Source organism: Anopheles aquasalis, chromosome 2 (assembly GCF_943734665.1).
Source record: "Anopheles aquasalis chromosome 2, idAnoAquaMG_Q_19, whole genome shotgun sequence".
Lineage (NCBI taxonomy): Eukaryota > Metazoa > Arthropoda > Insecta > Diptera > Culicidae > Anopheles > Anopheles aquasalis.
In genome coordinates, this window is record NC_064877.1 from 65,030,647 (window position 1) to 65,053,232 (window position 22,586).

The 22,586-nt window shown below is 53.3% G+C and overlaps 1 protein-coding gene across 6 annotated transcripts in view; it reads right to left on the minus strand.

The window, feature by feature from the left end:
* Nucleotides 1–22,586, minus strand: part of LOC126581189 (uncharacterized) — a 66,058-nt gene that overhangs the window by 33,830 nt on the left and 9,642 nt on the right. For 3 of the 6 annotated variants that reach the window (XM_050244677.1, XM_050244681.1, XM_050244680.1), the window contains 2 exons: nucleotides 18,837–18,993; nucleotides 4,163–4,204 (listed from right to left, as the gene is read on the minus strand). The gene's annotated coding sequence lies outside the window, so the exon portion shown is untranslated. The other 3 variants (XM_050244682.1, XM_050244683.1, XM_050244684.1) reach the window with 3 other exon arrangements.

The window sequence follows — 22,586 nt, forward strand, 5'->3', positions numbered from 1 at the left end:
CCGGTTTAATATTCCACACCACGGCGAGCGAGCGAGGAGCATAAAAAAAACTCCCCGTCTTCCCCCTTTTTCGAGCATAAAAGAACATGGGTTCTGGGTGGTAAGTTCTAATAAAACCTAACGGGTTCACGGGACAACCCGCCATGGTGGCGGCTGCCGCACAGTTTCATGAATTTTACGGTACTAACCGTAGCGCGGACCAGCTTTACTGTGAGCGTGTGCGACGTTATGTTTGCCGTTAAGCCCATCGCCCTAACGCACCGTCACCTCTTCAGAGAGGCCCCCTTCCCCCTTGGACGATTGTTGGCGGCGCATCTTTCGGGCGTGCATGTGTGTCCGGGCCCACACAGTGAGTTGAGCAAAATGGCGAGTTCGCGAAGAAAAGTCATAAATTAGCGGCCGAGTGCGAGTGCGTGAGGGAAGGGACCCCAGACTACATGAGCTGAGCTTGAGTGCGCTTCCCGTATTACGCCGGGAGTGCGTCGGTGGTGCCCTTAGCGGTACCTCGGGTCCAACGTCGTCTCAGCCGACAGTTACCTAGTGTTGCGTGCGGTGCATGACTTGCTGAGAATGGTCGGCCCGCTACTAAAAGCGCTAGCTTGCGTGACCCTTGGACTTGAAGGCAGCACCGGGACTGGTTGGGGTCTGTCCACCATCCGCTAACTCTTGGCATGGCGCGGTAGAAAGGAAATTAGCAGCAGCAACAGCAGCAACAGTGCATTGCGTCACATCAGCGCAACCGCTCTGGCTGCTAACCTTGAAATGGTGGTACAGCAGCAGCGTGACATGCAGCATAAATCGGTTGCGGGGCGTGCAGTGACCAGCGACTCCGCTCTGAGTACACCAAGACCCGGACGGCGGTTGTGCGTGCGTGAGCGCGGTGTGAATTGTGGCGCCGTTCCGTTCGATACATGCAATCGATCTGGAGCCATGCGATCCGAGAGTTAGCAGTTGCAAAGCTTTGAAAGTCAACCGATCAACCGGTCAAACCGATGGCGGGCAGATAGCGCTCTCGCTGGTGGATCGACTGCGCCAAAAACCATTTGACATTTGGTGAGCAATTTTCCATTTCAAACCAAAACCGAATCCAAATCTTAGATATTATGAGGCCAGTGTCGATGGTTTGCTTTTACTTTCCAGCGACGCACGTTCGTTCTAACGCCCTTAAAGAGTCAATCAGCTCGATCGTCAATCGAGGACAAAGTGTGCGAGCATTCGCCAGGGGTGGTTCGAGTCGATTTGTGGCCGGCGGGGGGCTGAGCTGAAAGAACGAAACGACCGGTGGGCTCGAGAACGCTCCCCGTTGGATCGATCGATCGGTTCGGTGACGAAAATTATGCTTCGATCAAATGCTCTCTGCCACCGCGGACGCGCTGGGGCCGCGCTGAGGCATAACGGCGCCCAAAGTCGTTGACCTTCACTGGATGGAGCGAGGTAGGTCTCCGGCCACCACTGGTGTGCCGTGGTCCCAAAAGGGGGGCCCCAAGAAGGATGCAATTTGTCCGCGCGAACGCGAAGCGCCCGCTATCGTGTTCGACAGAAAAACAACAAAATGGTGGACGCAGAGAGAGAAAGAGATAGAAGGAGAAGCCGAGAGAGAGAAAAGGAGTGAACTTTTGCCATAATTAATACCTTGCGCGGACCAAGATTTCATAACTTATTGATTCGCCTGCGCCAACGACCGAGGGGAGCAAACGGGGTAAAAGAAGGGTGCCGGAAAGGGCGGCGGATGGCGGATCTGAACCCAACAATGCAAACAGTTCATGTTCGTGTCTCGGCACCGGCAGTTGGATCTGTTTTTTTTTCGTCTCTTTCTCTTTCTTTCTGCTTTTTTGCTTGCTTTCCGATCACCTCACCGGCTCACTGGCATTGCTTTGCATCTCATCGCATCGCCGACGCGTGCATCTCGACTCATCTTCGGAGAGCGGCTGCTGTTCCGCAGGAGGAACCGGACCAATGGTCGCACCATGATCAGTCGTCGTCGCCGAAAGGGTCATCATCATCGGCAGCAGCAAGCTGATCGCTGTTGCTGTTAAAGCCCCGTGAAAAGTGGCGAGCTACAATTATTCGATCATTGACATTGGCTGGTCGCTCGGTCGTTCCGTTTCGGGTTTCGGGACAATTATCTTGGCCAATCTTCCGCGCGCAACCCCGAGGACGGTGGTTCCGGTGGAACGAGGTGTAGGCGATATCGTTACGTGGCCGGTTTTTCGGTCCGGCTTGAAAGTTATCTTTCGGAAGTTTCACTTTCCACGACAATGGACCCGCGGTACCGAACCGATGTGGATTACTTGTTTTGGGCTTTCTTTCTGTCAAACCAATAGAGCAGAGCGTTGTTATGCATTCGATGGGGGGAAAATGGTTAATCCATGGTGCTGGAGCTGAAGGTGATTACGATCGATCGATGTTTTCAATCGTGTTCTTCAAAATGAAATACTTTACATCAGTTTGTTGTTTGTACAATGGATTTAAGTGTCTTGGGGCTATATACCGCTTAAAAGGTGGGCCATTTCTATTTAATATGGACAGATAGGGAATTTGCTGCCAAGAAATCTCACGAAATGGTCAAGAAAAAAGTCATCGGCCGATTTTACGGAGTTTTTGGTCACTTTTATACGTCGAATAAATACCCGAGAAGTCTTATCTACATCTTTTGATGATCAAAGAAAGGAAGCGAGCTCTCCGCTAGCTACCCACTTCGCTAACCGCCTCAGACGGAAAATGTAACAAAAAAAAAGATTCCAAATAAGGTGATAGCGGCACGATTGCCCTCAATTCGATCCGCCCGATGATCCCTGACCTGCTCCTAGCCACCGCTGCCGATGGTCGAGGTTAATGTGAAGCAAATCAAAACACCAATCAAACACCACGACCAACTTCCTTCGCCCTAGCTAATCGTTCCAGCGCATCGCGCCGCATCAATCGCCTCAATCGATCGCTGTGCACCGATCGATGGGCGCGCTGCGTTGCGTCCAACAAGGCTTGGCATACGGCTGGCGAACCGAATCCTTGAACTCAAAACGGGCCAGCGTAGGAAAGCGTATGCTTTCGCGCCCGGTCATGTCGAACTGCGCGATCACGATCGCTGTAAAGGACGCTTTCGCGATCCGTATCCGGTTCTAGGCTCGCTTCGGAGCTGACCGCACTTTTCGGAACGATGCCACGGCCCGCCACTACAAGTGTGCAGTGCAGCGCAAATTCCGTATACGGCAGAGTCACCGGAGTCGAAGTCCTTGTGCGAGCCAGCGAACGACTTGTGCATCATAGCGACCTGTGCCCAGCGTTGCATCGCTTCGCCTTCAGGGTATGCGCAGCTCGAGAAGAATGCTGCCGTCGCCAACGCTGCAGCTGACATGCGAAAGACATGCAGCATGACAAATTGAAGGCGACAAATCATCGGCATATCATCGTCGGAGTCTCCTTGGAGTCTGCGAAGCCATATCAAGGAAGCACAGAGGTATTGGCTGGCAAATTGCACAGCCCCGGCCGGTGGTGGACCGAGGTCTGATGTCGTCGGTGAAGGTGAGTGATGCTGTGTGGTCATTCATGGCAATCAACCGCCCCGAAGACCCTCGTGGAAATGGGAAAAAGCTTCGAAATCAATTCCTTCAAACGACTGCCACAGTGGCACGATCATCGAATTGTGATTCTCGTGCCTTGGCCAGACCGAGACCGAGCATAGCCGAGATCAGTCCCCGAGAACGGGTGGTCGATGTGTGGCCATCTAAAGGCTACTGGCACGATCGCCACAGAGAGGAGCTGGCAGGCGCAGGCGTGAGCATGAATATTCATCTCCAACTGCCCTATTCCCGGCAGCAGCAGCAGCAGCATGGCTCGCGACGCTGCGAGTAACACCAGGAGCGACACGGTTGCATCTTGAACAGCCAGCAGCCAGACGTGTGCCCCGAGTTGGTTCTCGACGAAAAGCGAAAAATCGACGATCTCAAGATGTATGGAAATTGAAAGTTCAACCCCGGGGATTCAGCGAACGTTGACCCACGAAGGCGGGTGGGCAGAACGCCGCTGTCGTCTGGCGCTGCTGCTTTACATGCTGCTGTTTTGCATATCCATTGATCCAGGAATGGGTGTGTGTTGGTTCTGGTTGAATAGATCTGGCGGAGCAGAGCGATGAAACTGAATCCAAATTTCATTTTCGTCTTACCTTTAACTAGAAACGCATCAGTGACGCCCTAAAACCATTCTCCTGAAAGTAAAAAAGCAAGACAGATAAAAAGAGAGTGAGTGAGCGCGATTGAAAGAGAAAGAGAGAGAGAGAGTAATGCTAATAATTGGGGGAAAAAAATCGAGAAAATTTCAATGTTCCCTTCCTCAAACGGTAATTTGCATTCCACTCATCTAGCGAGGGAGACCTTCAGGTGTCACTCTCAATTATGGTCTCAAACACATATCCATTTCGGATCGGATCAATATTTGGCGATCTCACAATATACGATGCCAATGGCCTCCCGCCTCAAGCTCAAGCACCGAGAACCGTTTCCTACAAAGCGACAGCTGGTGGCATGTGGACTTACGGACCCCCCCGGCCCCTGAATGCCCAAATAAGTCAAAATCGAACAAGAAATTCCACCGCCAGTCGCCGAGTTCGTCACCGGAATTAATGAAGTGTAATCCTACGCCCGCCTGGCGTGCCACGGAAGCTACCACGCTGGGTGTGTTTGACCATGTATAGCCGATTGGTGGGTCCGTCGGTCGGTCGGTCGGTCAACCTTCAGCAAATGCTCCGCACATTGTTTGGGGTACGCATTTTTTTTTTTGGAATAATCCACCCATTCTGACCCCCCGGCGAATGACAAGTGGACACTAAATTGGCCATTTTTCAGGAGCACCGGCATCGCTTGAAGGAATTCGCGTAGGTGACGAAGGGTGAACGTTGACCGAATGCAGCTATTGAATGCAGAGCACCACCATGGGCGGTGAAGGTCGCAGGCAGACGCCTCGAGGATGTGCACAAGAACACACTCATCGAAAATGCATTCTATTGTCGCGAGTGTGGCCATGTGGCACCGCGCGAGTTCATTAAGGCGTCGAAAACTACGAAATGTTTAAAAAAAAATGAGAATCACAACCAGAGCACCAGAGGGCTGAGCTCCCCCGACCGCCAGAAGAAGGTGAGCAGTAAATGTGTTTTAACAATCGCCAGATGAAGATCAACAGCTTTATGGGTTGCCGCGTAGCTAACCACATTAAGAGCAACGAGACACGCGCGACGCGAATCTCGCTCTCGTCCGGTTTGTGGCCACCCCCCCCCCCCCCCCCCCGGGGGCCACGGAAACGAGGCTAATGAAAAGTGAGTCTCGCAACGCGAAACAATAGCGGTCGCGTCGGACCACTGACTGAAGTTGCATTTGTCACGTCAGCGGTGTGGAGGAGCGAAGAAGTGGCGGAGTTGCTTAAGCGGTGACACCGTGAGACACCCTCTGAGCTGAGGCAAGGGCATCGCAGGCCGCAGCCAGGCGCACAGCATCGCACATCGCTGTGCCCAGTGTCTTGCGATTATGATAATCTTGACTTGACGCAGCCATCCAGCCAGCTAGCCAACTGTGGGCATTTGGGGTTGGGTCACACAGCACAACGGGCGTAACGAACGTGGGGAGGGGGCACACTACATCACGTGGACCATCGGATGGTGCAATACTGCCACGATGGGACTCCGTTCCGTCCGTTGTGCCGATGACGATGGACAATGGATGGAGACGAAGAGACAGCACAGCAGCGGCGGGCGGTTCTCAGCGTTCCGTTTGTCCGGTTGTGTCACGCACCATGCTGCTGTTGCTGCCTCCTTCCTCCACCGTCTGCAAAGCTCAACATTAAACACATCAGCCATTACGAGAGGCACGTGCGACAGAGAGCAATGGCGGTTGGGCAGATTTGCGTTTGTTGGTAATTAATTGTCGAATTGTCAAAGTGTACAGCAAAGTGTACAGCAAGCTACCAGCCGGTGAACCAAAAAGGCTGGCTGCCCATTGTTTGCGCTCTGCCCAACTCCAAACTGTCACTCGCGGGCGGCATGCGGCCGCAGGTTCAACGTAATGGGCAACTTTTGGCAATTTTGTCCGGACTGGATGAGGTGGCGATTTACATCTTTTTGGCTGGTCTCGCATTGGAATAGGTAATGGCCGCTCATGGCCACCGTACCAGCTAGGAAGGGATGATGATGTCCAGTCCAGCTTGGTTCGCGCGGTTCAATGACGAACACATGCGTGTCCCAAGCGTGTGATGCGGAATCAAACGTATCGGCATTCCACGGTGCGTATCGCCGGGGGAAATATAATATCCAGGTAGTTCGGGTGTCCGACTCCGAGGCTGCGTCAAGGCCGCTCGGACAAACAACCCTCCAATAATCCCTTACGCGTATCGAATGAAACGGATATGACCCTGGGCGGATTCGATGACCATTCCGGGGCGACCGCGCAACAGATTGAGCACTTGACATTGAATCAAAACCGATCGAACAGTACCTGGAGGTGGATTTATTTTTTTAGAGAATTCGAAACATAACGCCAAGGTCTCCATACTGGCCCATGAATCGTTGTTAGCACCGAATTCATGCCATCCCGGTGGTGAGAGCGAGCGACGAGAATGAAAGCGGAATGATGAGCTCATCTCGCTGGATCCCGCTGGTTGCCCGTGTGCTTTGATTGATGTTCCAAAATGTAATACTTCGTGCCGGCACACACGGGCAGATCAAGATCTCTTCTCCAAGACCATCGAATGACCTCATTGGGGACCACTGGACGAGGGTTCAGGTTTCACGAGGAGCAAGAAGAACGTTCTAGCCGCCATGCGATCACCGTGATGTCTAAGACCTCGCCCAAGGTCTCCTCCGGTGCCGGGCCGGGTCCCGGGCGCATTTATCGCGCATATCTCGCGTCGCAAAAACTGCAACCAGTCGCTAACCGTCTATCTCTTATCAAAACCACCGCCGCACATGCATGCAGTTTGCATGTGCAGTGCGCTTCAACGGTGGTGCGATGTTTGAACATGGATTGCAGCTGCTTCGGCCACTCACGAGCTCACGGCTCACGCGGCCTGTGGACAAAGGGTGTGCATTGTGATGGGTAAATGTTTGAATCGAGGCTTGCCTATCGACGCCGGTTAAGCTGGAACGTGTTCGTTGTCGTTCGCCGTTCTGTTGATTGTCTGGAATGCCTGGTCTGGGGGAGTTAGAGGTCCCGATGCAGCCCGGTGTGTATGCTAATATTGACCAGTTGGAGCAGCGCACATATGACAGCTTACTAGACAGACACACGCGGACAGGACTTCGCGATAGCGATAGACAGCTATCGTCACGGTTGTCCGGAGGATCGCAAACAACTGTTTGGCGTTTGCCGATCTGCCAAGAGGTTAGCAATCGAACCATCGGTTTCGTTTGTCACAAAAGCCTGCTGGAATATGCAGTCTGGGCCTTTTTGTGTTGATAGTTGCCACTACGTTGAAGCACTACTACGGAACAAACGCAGTAGCAACAAGAATCAAGCGTTTGGAGAGTTTTATATTGGATAGCTGGGTAACCAACGGAAAGATAACTATGCAGACCTCCCTACATAATACAAACCATATCTGGACCACCGTTACCGGCACAGCTGGCCCCGAAAAATGTGGGGCCACTTTCTCCGACACCAAACGAACAGGTTAATGAATGGAAGGGTTTTCGGGGAAGAGTGACGTGATGCAACCTGCGGCTACCTGCGCGCTGATGCAGACGGATCCGATCGGTAGGAAACAGATCAATCCGACACACAGACCGATACCCAGGGCTCCCTCCACGCGATTTTTACTACGCCCCGGGGGCACCACCACCGTTACTACGGTCCATTTTATCCCAAAAGCCCTCACCACCAATCAGCAACACCGCTCGTTTAAGGTGTTTTGGTGTTGTCACTGGCAGGAGTTTCTGTAGAGTGTCAGCGCCATTCAGCTGAAGACTTGTAATCAACCAGCCAGGGGGCCAGAGAAGAGTAGACTGTACGCATTCGGTGGGATGCTTTCGATGCTTTCGATCAGACAACGTCTCTTTAGTGCACTAGAGAAGCTATTACATGTGAACTCGACGTCCGTCTCGAGAAGAGTCCACTTCTCGAACGAGTGCGCCTAGTCGGCCTATGCCGGGCACACATCAATCGACAGCACACCAGGCACGGCGTAGGTTCCGGCATTTATCGCCGATACACCATCACACAACACACACGTAACACGCTACTCCGTATCTCACTCACTTCAGTGATCTCTTCGTCTGATTGATCCGCCCGTCAAATGCAGAAGCAAACCCTTGACGGGGCTCTCCATATCGACACTTTACCCGTGCACAATATGGACAAGTTATGCAGCAGTAGCGGCAGAAACCCGAGAGCTACAGTACGGGACAGTCTACTGAATCCGTGACGCCGGTACCGGTGGCTGCTGTCGCTTTCGTCGCGCGTTCACGCTGGTGCACTGGCCGACTGGACTTGTCTAGCGGCGATAAGTGATTGGCGCATCATAAATGGGTGACTAGGCGGCCGCGGACACCGTATCAGTTGAGTTGGCAGCGTTGAGTTGAGTGGCATTGAGATAGGGGTCGCGCGGCATGGTGGTTTTACCGCCGTACGATTGATAGCCGAGCTTAAGCTCGTGCGACAGCAGCAGCAGCAGCAGCAGCAGCACTGCAGCGATAGACAGAAAGGGGCAGGAAGGACCGGTTAAAGAGTCATCGATTTGACGCAGAATTCGCGGTGATCATCATCTCCGGATTCCGCGTTCGGGGACGAGATGACGTAAGTGGTGTGGATGGTAATTCCATTCCTTTTTCAGCCCCTCAGTGAGTCCCAGCCACCAGTGGTTGGTGCTGGTGTGCAACAGAATGTGAAATTTTCGCGCGAGGCCATTAATTCGAAGAGAGAACGGCCAAGAGGCCAAGTTTGAGGTGGAATTTGAAATCACCAGCAAGTACCTGATCATCAGCACGCAATGTCTGCTGTGGCGGTTTGGTCTTGGTTCTGAACTGGAATGATAATCTATCGGGCGAAGCGCTAGAACAGTCTCGCCTGGTGGTTAACTGTTTCCAAACCGGGCACCGACTGGTGTGGTGCTCCGGTTTTGCGTTTTTTTGATTCCGGATTAGAATTAGAAGCGGCAGCGCATCCATCAATCTACCGCTATCGCTCCCCCACGGCACTTTATGCGGTGCTTCGGCTTTGCGTGCGAGATGAAGCTGTTAAGGTCGGTCGACTAGAATGGTAAGATAACGCGTTCCTCCGCCCCCCCCTTGAATACCGTTCAGAAGAACTGGTGGCCACCAGAAACGCCCACTGGATCGTCTGCGAATGTTTCCAGCAGAGCAAAAAAGCCCCGGTTCACGCATCTCACCGTAACCGACAATTTGCTTCTCATTAAATTCAGTTTACCACACATGCGCCACACATCGGACCGTCATCATCATCATGACTCATGGCGTTCGCCAAACTCGCCATCAACCTGTACGGAGTTCCGACGTTTTGGGGGCCTTGCGCTGTCGAGGCCTCGTTTGACACAATTTCACGCGTCGCGTCTCGGTATGCAAACATCACCACTCGGTGGATGAGTCAAAGCTGCTTCAAAGAACGAACGAGTCGCCACCAACCAACTCAACTCGAGTTTTACTTTTGTCACCAAAACAGCGAAACCACATTCCACACAGGGGACCGGCTGGCCGTCCGGCCGACGACGCCCCTCCGGACGGACGTCATTTGACTGCCGGAAAGGGGTTATTGACATTTCTCATCTCTGCGACGCGATGACAACGCACCGGGACCGAGGGCCAGGGGCAGAGAAATGCAAACGACGGGAGGGACTGCACGGGGTCTTTACCTGAAAACCTGTTGCGATAATCAGTAGCCCATGGACCCGGTGTCGCTTGGTCGGTCGATGGTCCACTCCAGGTGAGTTAGCTAATCTTGCGCCACCGACCTACAGGTTCCTGGGGAGCTGGAACCCACCCACCCGGGGTGGTGGAAGGTTTAACTATGATGTCATCGAGAGCTTCCGATCTGCGTGCGTACGTCCGTCCGTCCATGCGTGCGTGCGCGAGATCCAGTAGCTCGTACCATAACCTTCAAAAACCAGTTACGGCTTAGGGCTTAGCCGAGGGAGTGGACACGCTAGTCCGCATTGGAGCACATGGCATTACACAGCCCGCCAGCCGTCGAGTCTAATGAATGACCCGAAAGGGCTGGATCGATAAAGCTATCTTGGATCTACGGGTACTTCCCTTGCTTCGGGACTTCTGGAGTCACTTCCCCGCAGTTGCGTCTCCCCCGGAGTACCAGATTCCTGAGGCTGAGGCGTCGACGATCGGCGCACACTTTCTGCGATCGACCAAAAATTTCACTCGGATTAGCCCAAGAGCTCCCAAAGAGTGCTGGTTGGCCGACTAGGGCCGACTCGGTACCTGGCAGTTTTGCGGTCCGATCGCGGCCACACGCTACACGTGATCGCTGGAAAACCAGTTTCCGCAAAAAACCACATTCACGCCGTCCGCGTCCCAACCAGCCAGCCTGCTTCCCTCACCCCCCCCCCCCCCCTTCAAAACAGAGGAGGAGAACACTCCTGTTGGTCAGTGTCAGTGAGCAGCACGAGAGGTTTTAGCGCGCTGCGACCGTCTGGACGCGAAAGCCGGTTTTGAGCGTGGTTTGCGCAGACCTCCAGCTCCAAAGGGGGGGCAGAGCGTTTGCCTCTTTGCAGCAGCAGCAGCAGCAGCAGCAAGCAAACACACCGAGACGTGATGCTGGTGATGGTGGATTGTGGAACGAGGATGATTGTTTCGAGGAACGCCAAGGGGCAAGAAGCTGCTGCTGCTGCTGCTGCTGCAGAGTTGCTCATGTTGCGGTGCGACTTTGCTGGGGTTCGAAGAGAGCGCACGGACCTGGAGTTCGTTCTACGGTGGAGGAGTGTACGATCAGCTCAGATGTTCAGAGTGCTGCTCGGCGTGTTAGGCGTGACCGCTCTTCTGGCCACCACCACCAGCCCGGGGGGCAGGTTATGTTGCTGCTGCTGCTCGACGACTGACTGTCCCGAAAGGAGGCTGTGCGTTGAGAGAATACGCCAAGATCGCGCACCGCAACAGCAGCAGCAGCAGCAGCCAGACTTCTCAACCACACCAGACGCTATGATGTCGAAGCCGAGAGGCGGGCGAAAAGGGAGCTGATGGAGCATTGATCGATGGAAGCCAGATCGGACGAACAGACACTCACGGGCCAAGAACCAATTCTTGTCCAAACTCGCCCTGACCTAGTTGGGTGTGTGTGTGTTGGAGCGCTCGCAAATGGATATCGGACGTTTCGAACCTCCAGCCTTGCTTCCTCAGCCCTCAGTCCCCTCTCGTGAGGGAGGTTTTTTGAACCAAAGTGGACCTTCCGGTCGCCAATCGCTTGCAGACCTTTTCTCGCGACGAACCAGGCGATGATTGCGTGGCGTGTCAATGACCGCCGATAATCTGCACGTGGCGTGGCAACTCCACGAAACGCGCGAAGTAGATCATGATCTTCGGCCAGGGATCTTCGGGAACTCGCTTCGCCCCTGGCAAAGCGACGACGTTGCCAGACACCTGGTCTCGCTGGCTTACCTGGCGATGGTGAGTTTCCTGATTCGGGAGTTCTGGGCGGGGGCCACCAGGCATTCCTCGGAACCAGTATCAACCCTGAACAGGCCTTGTGGTGGAACGAAGCTTTGGAGCAAACGCAATCGCTCCAAATCTGCATGCCCTGGTTACCAGTTTCGCCGCTGATTAGCTTTTGGAGTTGTTGGACTGCCACTGGGCACTTATATCATCGCCCCTACGCTCTTTGGTGTACGATCCCCGAAGGGCTCATGCTACAATGTTGCGAACGACGAAGGGTGGACAGCTCTCGGTAGTGTCGCACCCGCTGACGGAAGCCAAGCGCCAAGCACCAGCAGCAGCAGCAGCAGCAGCAGGACCACCGACCATGGCGCCGGGTGTGGTGGCATGATTTATGCTACACACCCTCCCCCCTCACCCCCTTCGGGCAGTGACTTAAACGTGCAAATAGGCGGAACGTAATCGAACGCTATTACATAAAAAAAGAAACAATTTCCAAGCCGTGGGCTGAGGTACGCTGAAGAGGGGATTTAACAATTCGGCACTCAGGTGTAGCGGAGCGTATACAGTCCGGGCCAGGCTGGCCGGCCGGCGCGCATTTCGGTTTCCATTAAGCCAGCGAAAATCGGAGGAATTAATTTCGATATAATTTCGCAACACAACAATCCAACCCGCATGGCGGAGTACACTAATGGCCGTCGCGTCAGGTCAGTTTTGGTTTGGTCCTAAAGTGTTCAATTTCCACTTCCTGCTCGTCGTCCGCCGGGTTGCGCCACTTGCGCGATCGAAGAACTAATTTTTGGGGGGCCAAAAGTGCCCGGTTTTCCGGGTCAGTTGGCACGTCGCCGGGGTCCCACGATGTCGCAATCGCAATCGATTGTTGACGACGAAGGATGAGGAACGCACTTTTGCAAACGTAGACGGTTTTGATGGCGTCTAGACGGACCGCTAGGGGCCTGGCCTGGTTGCATTCGATTGCAGCAAACGTTTGCGACACTGCAACATGATCTACGCGCAGCGATCAACACAAACCTGAGCCTTTTCTTCAAGCGATTGTCTTCTTTTCGCCCTTTTTTTAAGTTCCTACCAGAGCGACCGGCTCGTTCTCGGGATGAGCAAACGACAACGACAAGGCGGCGGATGGTAGAGTGATTATTAACCCATCACAGCGCGCCGATGAATGATGTGCGCTCAGTCGTGCATTGGATAGCCATTCAATGGTCGAATCCTCAATCAATCATCGCCGGTTCGCGCGTTCCACCGCCCCTGTGGCGAAGAGATGAAATGAAGATGCGATCCATTGACCCGGAGCAGCGCAGGCGCAGCATGATCGACGATTAAAATGTAATAAACCACGTCATCGTCGTCGCTGGCGCAGACATTGTCCGAGAAGGACGTTCATTAACCTGGGCCCCGGGTGCACCCGGGTCTCGGTGCATTTGCAACACAGACTGAACACCTTGGAGGCTGCAGCAACCTTCGATTGATCGATCCGAGGAGGAGAGGGCTACTCGGTTGCTGCTGCTGGTCAGGGCAAGGTCATGGGAGTTGCTCCAATTTCCATCATTTAGCGTGAGGGTGCGATCCACTCATGCTCTGAATCTGGGGGATTGGAAATTCGAAGCGAAAAATGGAATTCAACCGATCCTTTGGTCTCTCTCTCTCTCCCTCTCTATCCCTCTCATTGTGTGGCTACGGTACATCTTGCGCTCATTTCGTTGCCACAGCTTCTCTTCAGTCTGATCAGGGCCTGGTCTGACACCCGATCCGATCACGGGCCATGAAAGTGTACCTAATTGAGTAGGTGAAGAATGAACTGCCACTGCCCCGAAGCATATCGAAACTTTCATCGCGTCGAATCGAATCGAAACGAGGCAGCATCATTTTTGTGCGCGTCCACAATCCGGCAGCGTCGCTGGCTTTCGGTTTTTAGCTCGATCAACCGAAGAACCGAACGATGGCAGTGGCTCGACCGAAATCGAGTTGCCCTGGTGGTGCCCGCGAGGAAAAAACCCGCCAGAAAAAGGCCCAAAAATTAACGGATCGCTACTCGCCAGTAGCAGGAGCCTGGAGGTGCCTACAGGGACAGGGAATGAGGGTTTGAGGTGTTTTTCAATTTTCACCCTTTCATGATCCGCAGACCGATCCACAGGCCCGATCGCCTCACGTGACCCAGTAAACCCCTTTTGTGCCCTAGCGTGAGTTCAACCCAACATAGAGACTAGCTATCGCATATTTTGGGCCTTTTTTTCGTGCCAAAAAAGAAGTGAATTGGTGGCCGAGCTTGGCAACTCCTTGCGAGAAGAAACTTCTGAATAGAACCCGTCGTATCATGCTGGCCGCTCACTTTTGTGATCCACAATTAGCACCTTTTGCGAACGCGCTAGGTCCTCGTCGGTTGCTCTAGCGTTAAAACTGTCTTGTACGTACCGTGGCCGGCTCCGGGGATGGCACACATGGGGCACATTCGATCGATCGATCGATCGATCCGGGAGGTGAGGGGGACGATCAGCATAATCGTTGGCCTCGCATGGGCATCAATCGATCGATACGGTTAGTAACGGTGTTTCGGACATCTTGTTTCTTCTGGGTTTGCTTTCTTAGCTTAGCTTTTCTTCTTTGCTTGGCACTTTTTGCATCACCACCACCACCACCGTCGCTGGTGGTGCCGGAATATGAAGTAGCATAAGCATTGGCTAAGCACCGATCGCTCCAGAGGGCGGCCGGTCTCTCGTGTAACTGCACATTCGTCTCGATCTTGGTCCGCACAATTTCGACTAGCGCTGCGCTCTTCTCGAACGCACTTCTTCCCACTGGTCATTGGCTTTTGGAACGAGGAGAAGTGCCTCGCCAGAGTGAAAAGATTGTGTGTTAAAGAAACGGCCAGCAGAGGCAGCGGCAACAACATCTTAGAGCAACTTTACTCGACGATCTCGACGACGAGAACGCGGCAGCAACAGCTGCTGGGCTGCTCGATCAGTCCGATCGGTGATTATGGGGGATTCTTTCACTGCGGCAAACAACAACAGAACGCATTCGTGGTTTGCGAGGTTCAGTGCTCCTCCTCCTCGTCGTATCTTCGTCGACGATACGAAAGCAAAATGAAAGTCCATCATCTGCTGGCCATGCCTTTGAGCAGCAGCAGCAGCTGTAGCTGTAGCCCCTCACTTACTTACTGCTGGTGGCTGGCGAAGGAAGGAGTATTATTGAAAGGGGGGTTCGTATGCATATGAAACCTTCCGGCCGGGGGCCGCCGTCGGAAAGACACACGTCACGACGCCTGTGTTTTCCTTTTATGGTTATTATATAAAATGTGCTTCTTAAGGTCATCAAGGTCGGCGAGCTCTTTCGGAGACCTCGGGGACTGTGCCACTGCGCCACCAGTCGTCGTCGTCGTCGTGGAGGAAGGTGAGCTTGATCGAGTGTGGCGGTTGCTGCGAGCTGTCGGGCTCAGCGAGGAAGTTGTTGTTAGTCGAACGGAGAAGGTCTTACGAAACCACAGACACAGTCGCTCGGTGGTTCGCTGTCCCTGATGTGGATCTTCCGCTGTGGGCCCACCAACAACCAATCCAACCTTCGTCAGCATCGGAGTCATGGACGGGGAGTCATTACTTTGGCGTTGACGGATCAATCCAGCAGTGCTCGAGAGCTGCTGCATGACCAAAAAAAAACCAAAAACAAAAACCGCCGGTACGGAAATGGAATCGCCTTGCGCGACTGGAGAAAAGCGGAGCAAAATGGATGGATGGCAAGTTACGCAACGCGTGGAAAAGTGTCTTTTTTCCCCCCCGCCCGGTGCGGTACGGTGCGGTACGGAGCGACCGTTTTGCAATCGTAGCTCAAAACACGGCAACCAGGCACGCTTAGTAGTGTTCCGTTGCAAAATGGTGGCGCGGGGGTTTAGTAAAACATCGTGGCGCACGCGAGTTGCCGCATCAGCAAAGTGCAAGCTACCATATTGCACGGCAGCAGCAGCAGCAGCGCCCAGTAGAGTGCAACATATGTTTCGTTTGGTGTGGCGCTTCCAGGCGCTACAGAGCTTTACACAGGCGAGTGCGCGAAAGTTGCCGCTCTTCACGATACGCAAACTCCCGCCTCGGCGTGTGTTCTAATTCCCATCGTTTCGCCAGTTGGGTGAGAAGATAGGCCTTTACATCTTGAACAGCAACGGCAGCAGCAGCAGCAGCAGCAGCAGCAGCAGCAGCAGCGAATCAATTTGCACAAACCAATTTGTGTGCGCGGTGTTACAACGGAAGTGGTGTTACTAGGGTGCTGATAGCACACCACTCGACCGACTGCTCTGGCTACAGGTGATTGTCATGAATGGATGGGGAGGAGGGCAGTAGTTACCGCTACATAATGTGCACACCACACGTGTGCGTGTTGCATTGGCAGCAGCGCGGATCGAGAATGCAACGGGCACATCACCTCTGTACGGTCGATTTATCCAGAACACCGCCACCGATCTGATCTGATCACGGTATGTTGGTCAACAGCACATAGCTTCTCTCACCACCATTTGCAAAAGGGGGAAGGGTTGAAGGGCCTTAACCCCGTCCACCAGAGCCATAGGCCTCTCTCTCTCTCCTCAACTACCCTTTCTCTAACGGTGCCGCCCGGTTGGTTGCACATCGTAGCGACCTACCGACGACCGACGACTCGTTTCGGTTTGTCGATCTTCAGCGATATGGATGGTGGCTGCACCTCCCCCCGCCAGGGTGATCATTTATTAATTTATTCGATTACGTTTGTTGCGCTGGAGTCGATTTCTCGGTGCTTAGGCGTTCATCAATGGGTTGACCTTGATTCGCCTTCATTTTTTTTTGGTTTCTCCCGTCTGCTGCTACTGCTGCTACTGATGATGGTTAAAGTAATTGCTGCGATGGCCTTCAGTACTCGCGATGCTAATTGAGCTGGTGCCGGGCTCTCTGGCTCTCTAAGTCGAATGCTAACCGAGCGTGTAATCGAGCAGCTTGAAACTTCCCCCCCCCCCCCCCATAATTCGGTGTCTGAATCACGTTTCCGTGGCCATTGGGGGTTTTTGAGTAATTTCGAAACAGGATTTTATAAAACCAGCCAACCGTTGGATCGGTTTGGAATTTCCGATTGAAATCGATGATCCTTCCCTTGCAAACTATGGACGAAGGAAGATAACGGGGAGTTTGTGCCTGAACTAGCCCTGGTGATGTACGAGGTGAAATATTAATAACAGTTTTCAATCTATTTTTACCACGACGACAGGCCACTTGACATCGCGATGAAGATAAGCGTTATGTGGCCGGCCCTGACGTTAATGAGAGTAGAACCAGCTGCCTGTTGTTGGCTACTTCTGGACAACGATTGTCTGTCTGTGTTTTTTTATTAAATGCCCCTATACATTTAATCAAAAAACTCCTCGAGATTAGACAACAAAAACGAATGTTAATACAACAAACGGAATTTTCCTGGGGGGCTAACGGAGGGAGCAGCACACTATCTAAAGCAGAACGATTAATGAGAACGGTTTGCATAATGACCACCGCCCGTTCGCCCACCGGGGGGGCTGCACAACAGACCTCGCTCCCGGTGGTCCGGTGCGATGGGAAAACGGATGACATTCGGTGGTGGTGGTTCTGCTTCTAGGTTGGGCGCGTCTTTTGTCGCAAAACCCATCAATTCGATGCGGGAGAATCAATCATAAAAATGCCCCCGGGGCACCCTGGAGCGAAGCTACTCACAACAAAGGCCCCACGCCCAGGGGTTTAGCAAGCAGACGAGACCACCTAGGATGAGCCTTTTTGGCATGAAAGCCACCAAAAACCATACGCCCCTGTCTAGATGAGTATGCTGCTCATCCGAGGTTCCGTTCTTGCAAAAGTCTAGCAAACGCAAAACCAGAAACAAATTGCACCGTCTTCACCGGTCCTTGGGTCTGCCCTAGCTATCACAACAGATCGTTGGCACAACACATTAGGATCCGAGGTTCGCGACATGGTGACACCGCGATCAGGGAGACAGATGATCGCGCGCGACAATCGCCTACCAACGGACAACGGTCGATGGTTAATGATCGAATTAATAACGCCACGCCGCAGCACGCCGTTCGGTATTCGGATCGCCGGATCTAGGATCCGGCCAAACGCGGATCCAAACGTGGCTGCTTGAAATGGTGGCAGTGGAGACGGGCAGGCCATTGAATATTCATGAGGAAAAGGGGATTGTGAGAGCGTGAGTGAGTAACGGAATTTAATTGGAGTACGAATGCGTTCTTCTGTCGGATCCCCCGGACCCAATTTCCATGTTGGCTGCATGGCTGCTGAATGCTGGCGAGGAACGTACGCTCCCCGGGATCGCTCGAGTCGGTCAGTCAATCAGTCATCAGCTGAAGATCGGTGGGGTGGCGGTGATGATGTGCGCGGTGGCTCACACACTTCATTCAACCAACCAAGCCGGATCGAATAACATTATCCAACCCAAATATTTGACTTCGATCGATAAAAGTCATTCCATCCGAAGGTGTCGGTAGCCCTTCGCCCAGATTATCATCTAGACTCGGTTGCGGCCGCGGTGCTCAGCTCAGCTTTAAGTGGTGAACAACACGTGGCGCTGCATTGAATGGTTTGTTTGGTCTTGGTGGATCAAGACTGGGCGTCTGGACACACTCTCTCTCTCTGGTTCTCTCGCTGACAGTCTGAGGCCTGACAGATGCACCGTTAAGCATAATTGGGTGAGGAGCGCAAGGGGAGAATAGAGTGTGCACGTGGAGTGACGTGGTCCAAGCCAGCAAAAGTGACCCAAGCTCAAGGGGCCCAAGCCCCGGCCACTGGCTTCTCGATCTCGATCACCGAGCCCACCACAAATGGAGGCCACCACAAAACGAGCTGCTCGAGGCCAATCGTAGTCCCAGCAGCTGCCACTGCAATTACATAATGGATCAATGCGAACGCGCGATGATGGCAGACGACGACGAAGACCGCGATGGTGACGGCGACGACGCAGCACGCTCGCGCTTGATGGAAAATGGTGAAAAATTGGACCACAGAATGGAGGTGATCTAGGCTGGCTAGGGAGGGGTGAGGGGGGGCTCTGAGGGGAGGAAAGTGCGTCTTGCGGTATGGTGCCGGTCCTCGGTGTCCGACGGTGGCACCACCAGCACCACTTCCATTCCATTAAGAGGCGATGCTGGCGATGATCTTTAAGTGTAACCAATTACTACCGGCGTCCGTCGTCGTCGTCGTCGCGCGCGGGGTGCTGAGGAACTGACCTTAGGACCGGGAAGCCAGCTGGTTGGGTCACCGGAAGCTGGTGATGGTGGGGCCGACGATGATGATCACTCACGGTCCACGATGCTCCGGTGTTCAAGTTGGTTGTCGAGATTTTTGGTTGTTTTGTTCGTTCGCGAAACACTGTCACGCGTTAATCTGAAATTTCAGAGAGAAAGAGAAAGAGAGAGAGAGAGTCAGCGAATGAGGTTGTGGCGTAACTGGAGACCTGGAAGGTAAAGTGTTTTGTTTGGAATACGTTTTGTAGAATGACACAGGGACAGGGCTCCTTTCGGTATCATTAACCGAGTGCCGAGTGTTGATTGCAAGTTCGTTAATCGTGACGCTGGTCGCACGTCAGTCGCGAGTCGAGTGAGCGTTAGGTTAGGTCAGTGCTTGGCGACCAATAAATCATCTCAAAACGACCCGTTGCCGATCATTTATCGTACACTTTACTCGGTTCGCTGTCGATGGCTATGGTCTGGTATCGCTGCCTTAGGTAGGTAGATAGTTCCCTCGCGTAGGTGTTCTGTTCTCTGTTTGTAGACGACTTTGACAGAGTATGGCGTCACGGTGGCGCGACTCCATCTGTTTGTGCAAAAAGGTTCTAGCTGCTGCTGCTGTTGCTGCTGCATTAAGAATGTCTCTGTAGTGCACAGCACCACCACACTGGTAACGGTAGCAATGGTATGCAAAACTGCGACATGATCGTTTAATGAGAACCATTAATTACACGAATGGGGTGGACCAATGAATTGAGCGGGTTGAATTTGAATTCCCGGCAATGGCACCAAACAATGCCAGAAAGTATCCACATTTGCAATCCTACCCAATGTGAGTGAGGATCTAGGAGCTATGCGCGCGGCTGGATCTATTTAACAGCCACCTCCGTAAATCCGTGGGTAGTAGCAGCACAGCCTCACGGCCACGGTAACACGATGACCATAAAACTCACCTAAACGCGTCGCGTAATTAATTCCTCAAGAGATTCACGCCGGTACCGTGTACCGGTACCGAACAGGAGGATATATGGCCCCGCTGGACCGACCGTTTGGAGGCCAAGTGCAATAAAGTGCTTGGTCCAATTGGCCGGACCATTAAAGTGGACGCATTCCGATCGAATATGTCGGCCCCTATATGCCAAAGCAGGGTGTCAATAAATTCTACAACAACCCCGCCCGGGGGGACACTACATCGATCCTCGGAGCCTCGACCTCATCCGTACTTTCGCTCATTGTCGCTGCGTGCTACGACGCAGACCCCAGAGCAGGAGAAGTCCTGGGCCATGAACTGTTCAACTGCTGCACGATGATGTAACCCGCTTTTCTGAAGATGCTGGATCATGGATGCTGGCGAATCCAAGGCTCTCCCGCGGGAGAGTACTCCTCCAATGCCACCGATTCGTCGCCGTCAGTCTCTGCGATCGGCTTGTATAAACATTGGAAATTGAATTTGAATATTTATTAGCGCATGTCGCGGTCGATGGCTGTGTAAGTGCCGCACACGGACGAAGGAGTCATGGTGGACATGCATCGACACACGTTACACCAGGCGAAAGGGGGGGGGGGGCAAGAAATCGTCGAAAGTGATCTTGTAGGAAGGAATGTTTAGATTGAGCTCAATGAGCTTGCACACGCCACGCGGCAGTTGCAGCGGCGGTCCAGCGCGTTAGGTTGATCACCATTCTCGCCTCCACCACCACCGGGCGGTCTCATTCCTATATCGTAATTAAGATATCAATCTTTTACCTTTGGTCGTGTTTGTCTGCACGCGAGCCGGCTCTCGGTGCTTTCAGGGATACAACATAGAGAGAGTGTGTCTGGAGAAGTCTGGAGGCGCTCTGGTGTGTCGTGGAGCACACGAGTGGTGGACACGTATCCCGCTGATTAATGGAGTAGACGGTGCCCAGCCTCTCCTTACACCCTACCCTCCGGTAGATGCGGATTAGGCGAATTAATAAGTTTATTAGAAGATATGTTTGTGGCCTCCGTCTGTGCTGCTGGTACACCGATCGGTTCGAAACAAATTGAATCTTAAGTGACATTCCCTCGGGGGAGACCTAGGCCTCTGGTAGGCCACCTACCGATGCAGCAACACACATCGGATCAGACGATTGAATCCAGAAATGCAGAGCAAGCAGTCAGTCCACCAGCAGTCTATCGCCGGTGTTGTTATGGATCCGAAAGTGCTGCCATGCTGGGGGCACCGGCCATGTTTAACCAACTCCCCCCTTCGCGTGGCCTGCGCGGGATCAAGGAGCAATCAGTCTCATAACTAATGAAAGGGAGTTTTTGATCCCCGCCCAGGACCACCGCCTTTCGATTCGCCTCCAGAAAGGCTTCGGCTCCGTTCCCCCAGGGACAGGGCAGGGCGCCTTGGTGGCAAAAAGGAAGAAGAAGAGAAGCGCTGACACTAGCGACGGGGCGTTTTGGAATTCGCAAACACGTGATGCGGGATGCCGAGCCGTGGCCCACTGTGTGTGACATAATAAACCGTATTTAGGCCGCCAACGTCATCGACGATGTCGTCGTCGTCGTCGTCGATCAGCCCTCGAGGGGAGTTTGGAGTGAAATGATGCTGCTGTTTTGTTGGTACCGCCTACAAATGGCGAGGTCTATGATTATCGAATTCGGAATCGAAGGGAAATTTGTAGCCGGACAGGCGGGCTTTTTGACCGTGGACGTTCCTCGAGTCGCTCTCGAGTTAACGAGGCGGATGATGCGCATTCCAAGCCTTCCAGCAACCATCAATCAGCACAGCACCAGCGAAGCACGCGAAAAACGGTCGTGCCAGAGCAACAAATACCTAGCGATGGAGCTGGAGAAAAAAGGGGGAATAGGAGGTGCCCGGTTGAAGATGAACAGCACAATCGATTGTTGTAGCGTGTCACTGGGGATGTCATAAATCACAAAAAAAGGGGAATATGATCGACAGCAGCAGCGATCGATTGTCACGATCGCGGATACACGGATTGACTTCCCTCGTTATGCGACTCTGTGAGAATCGCTCCTGATATGCAAATGTCGGATGACGGAACTCAAGTTGTCGCTGTAACGCTACCAAGTACTAAAGCATTTCCGCTACTCCAATCGATCTAGCGTGTTCCATTTCACTGTGTAGGTCTGACAATACTGGCTCCCGGGAGAGAACCCTGATCGTGTCGTCTACAAACAACCTTGAGAAACACCACGGACGGACACGACACAGATATCCAGAAAGCGCGGACACGGGTCTAAGGAGTGAAGGAAAGCTGGCCAGCAAGCGAGCGCAAAGAGAAGGAAGCAAAGTGCAACAGTTTGTCGGAGAAGAAGGCCGATCGCGCCGTGGTGACTCCGTGGCGACACGACACATTATATAACCCCAGCCCAGTACCCTTCTCAAGGCGTCACGAAGCCCAAGTACTTGGGGCCTGACAACGGCACCACCAATACCTTCACGACCCTTTTGCTACACGTGGAGTCATCAGTGGTTCCAGCGGTCAGCAGCCTTGGTGGTCAGCAGCAGCAGCAGCAGCAGCAAGTGAAGCCCTAGATCGGTGGTCCGGCTGTCTGTCTGCCTGTTGCACCCGGTGTCCCGTGATCCGTCTCACTATCACCGTCGCTCGGTCTGTCTGGCCGTCTTGTGGTCAAGCACATGCTATCGACTCTTCTGGAACCGCCGTTACTAGCTCAGGATATCTGAACTGAATCGAGACCTTCAGCTCGGTGACTCTGCAATCGCCGGACACCGGATAAGCTTTGGTGTCGCGCCAC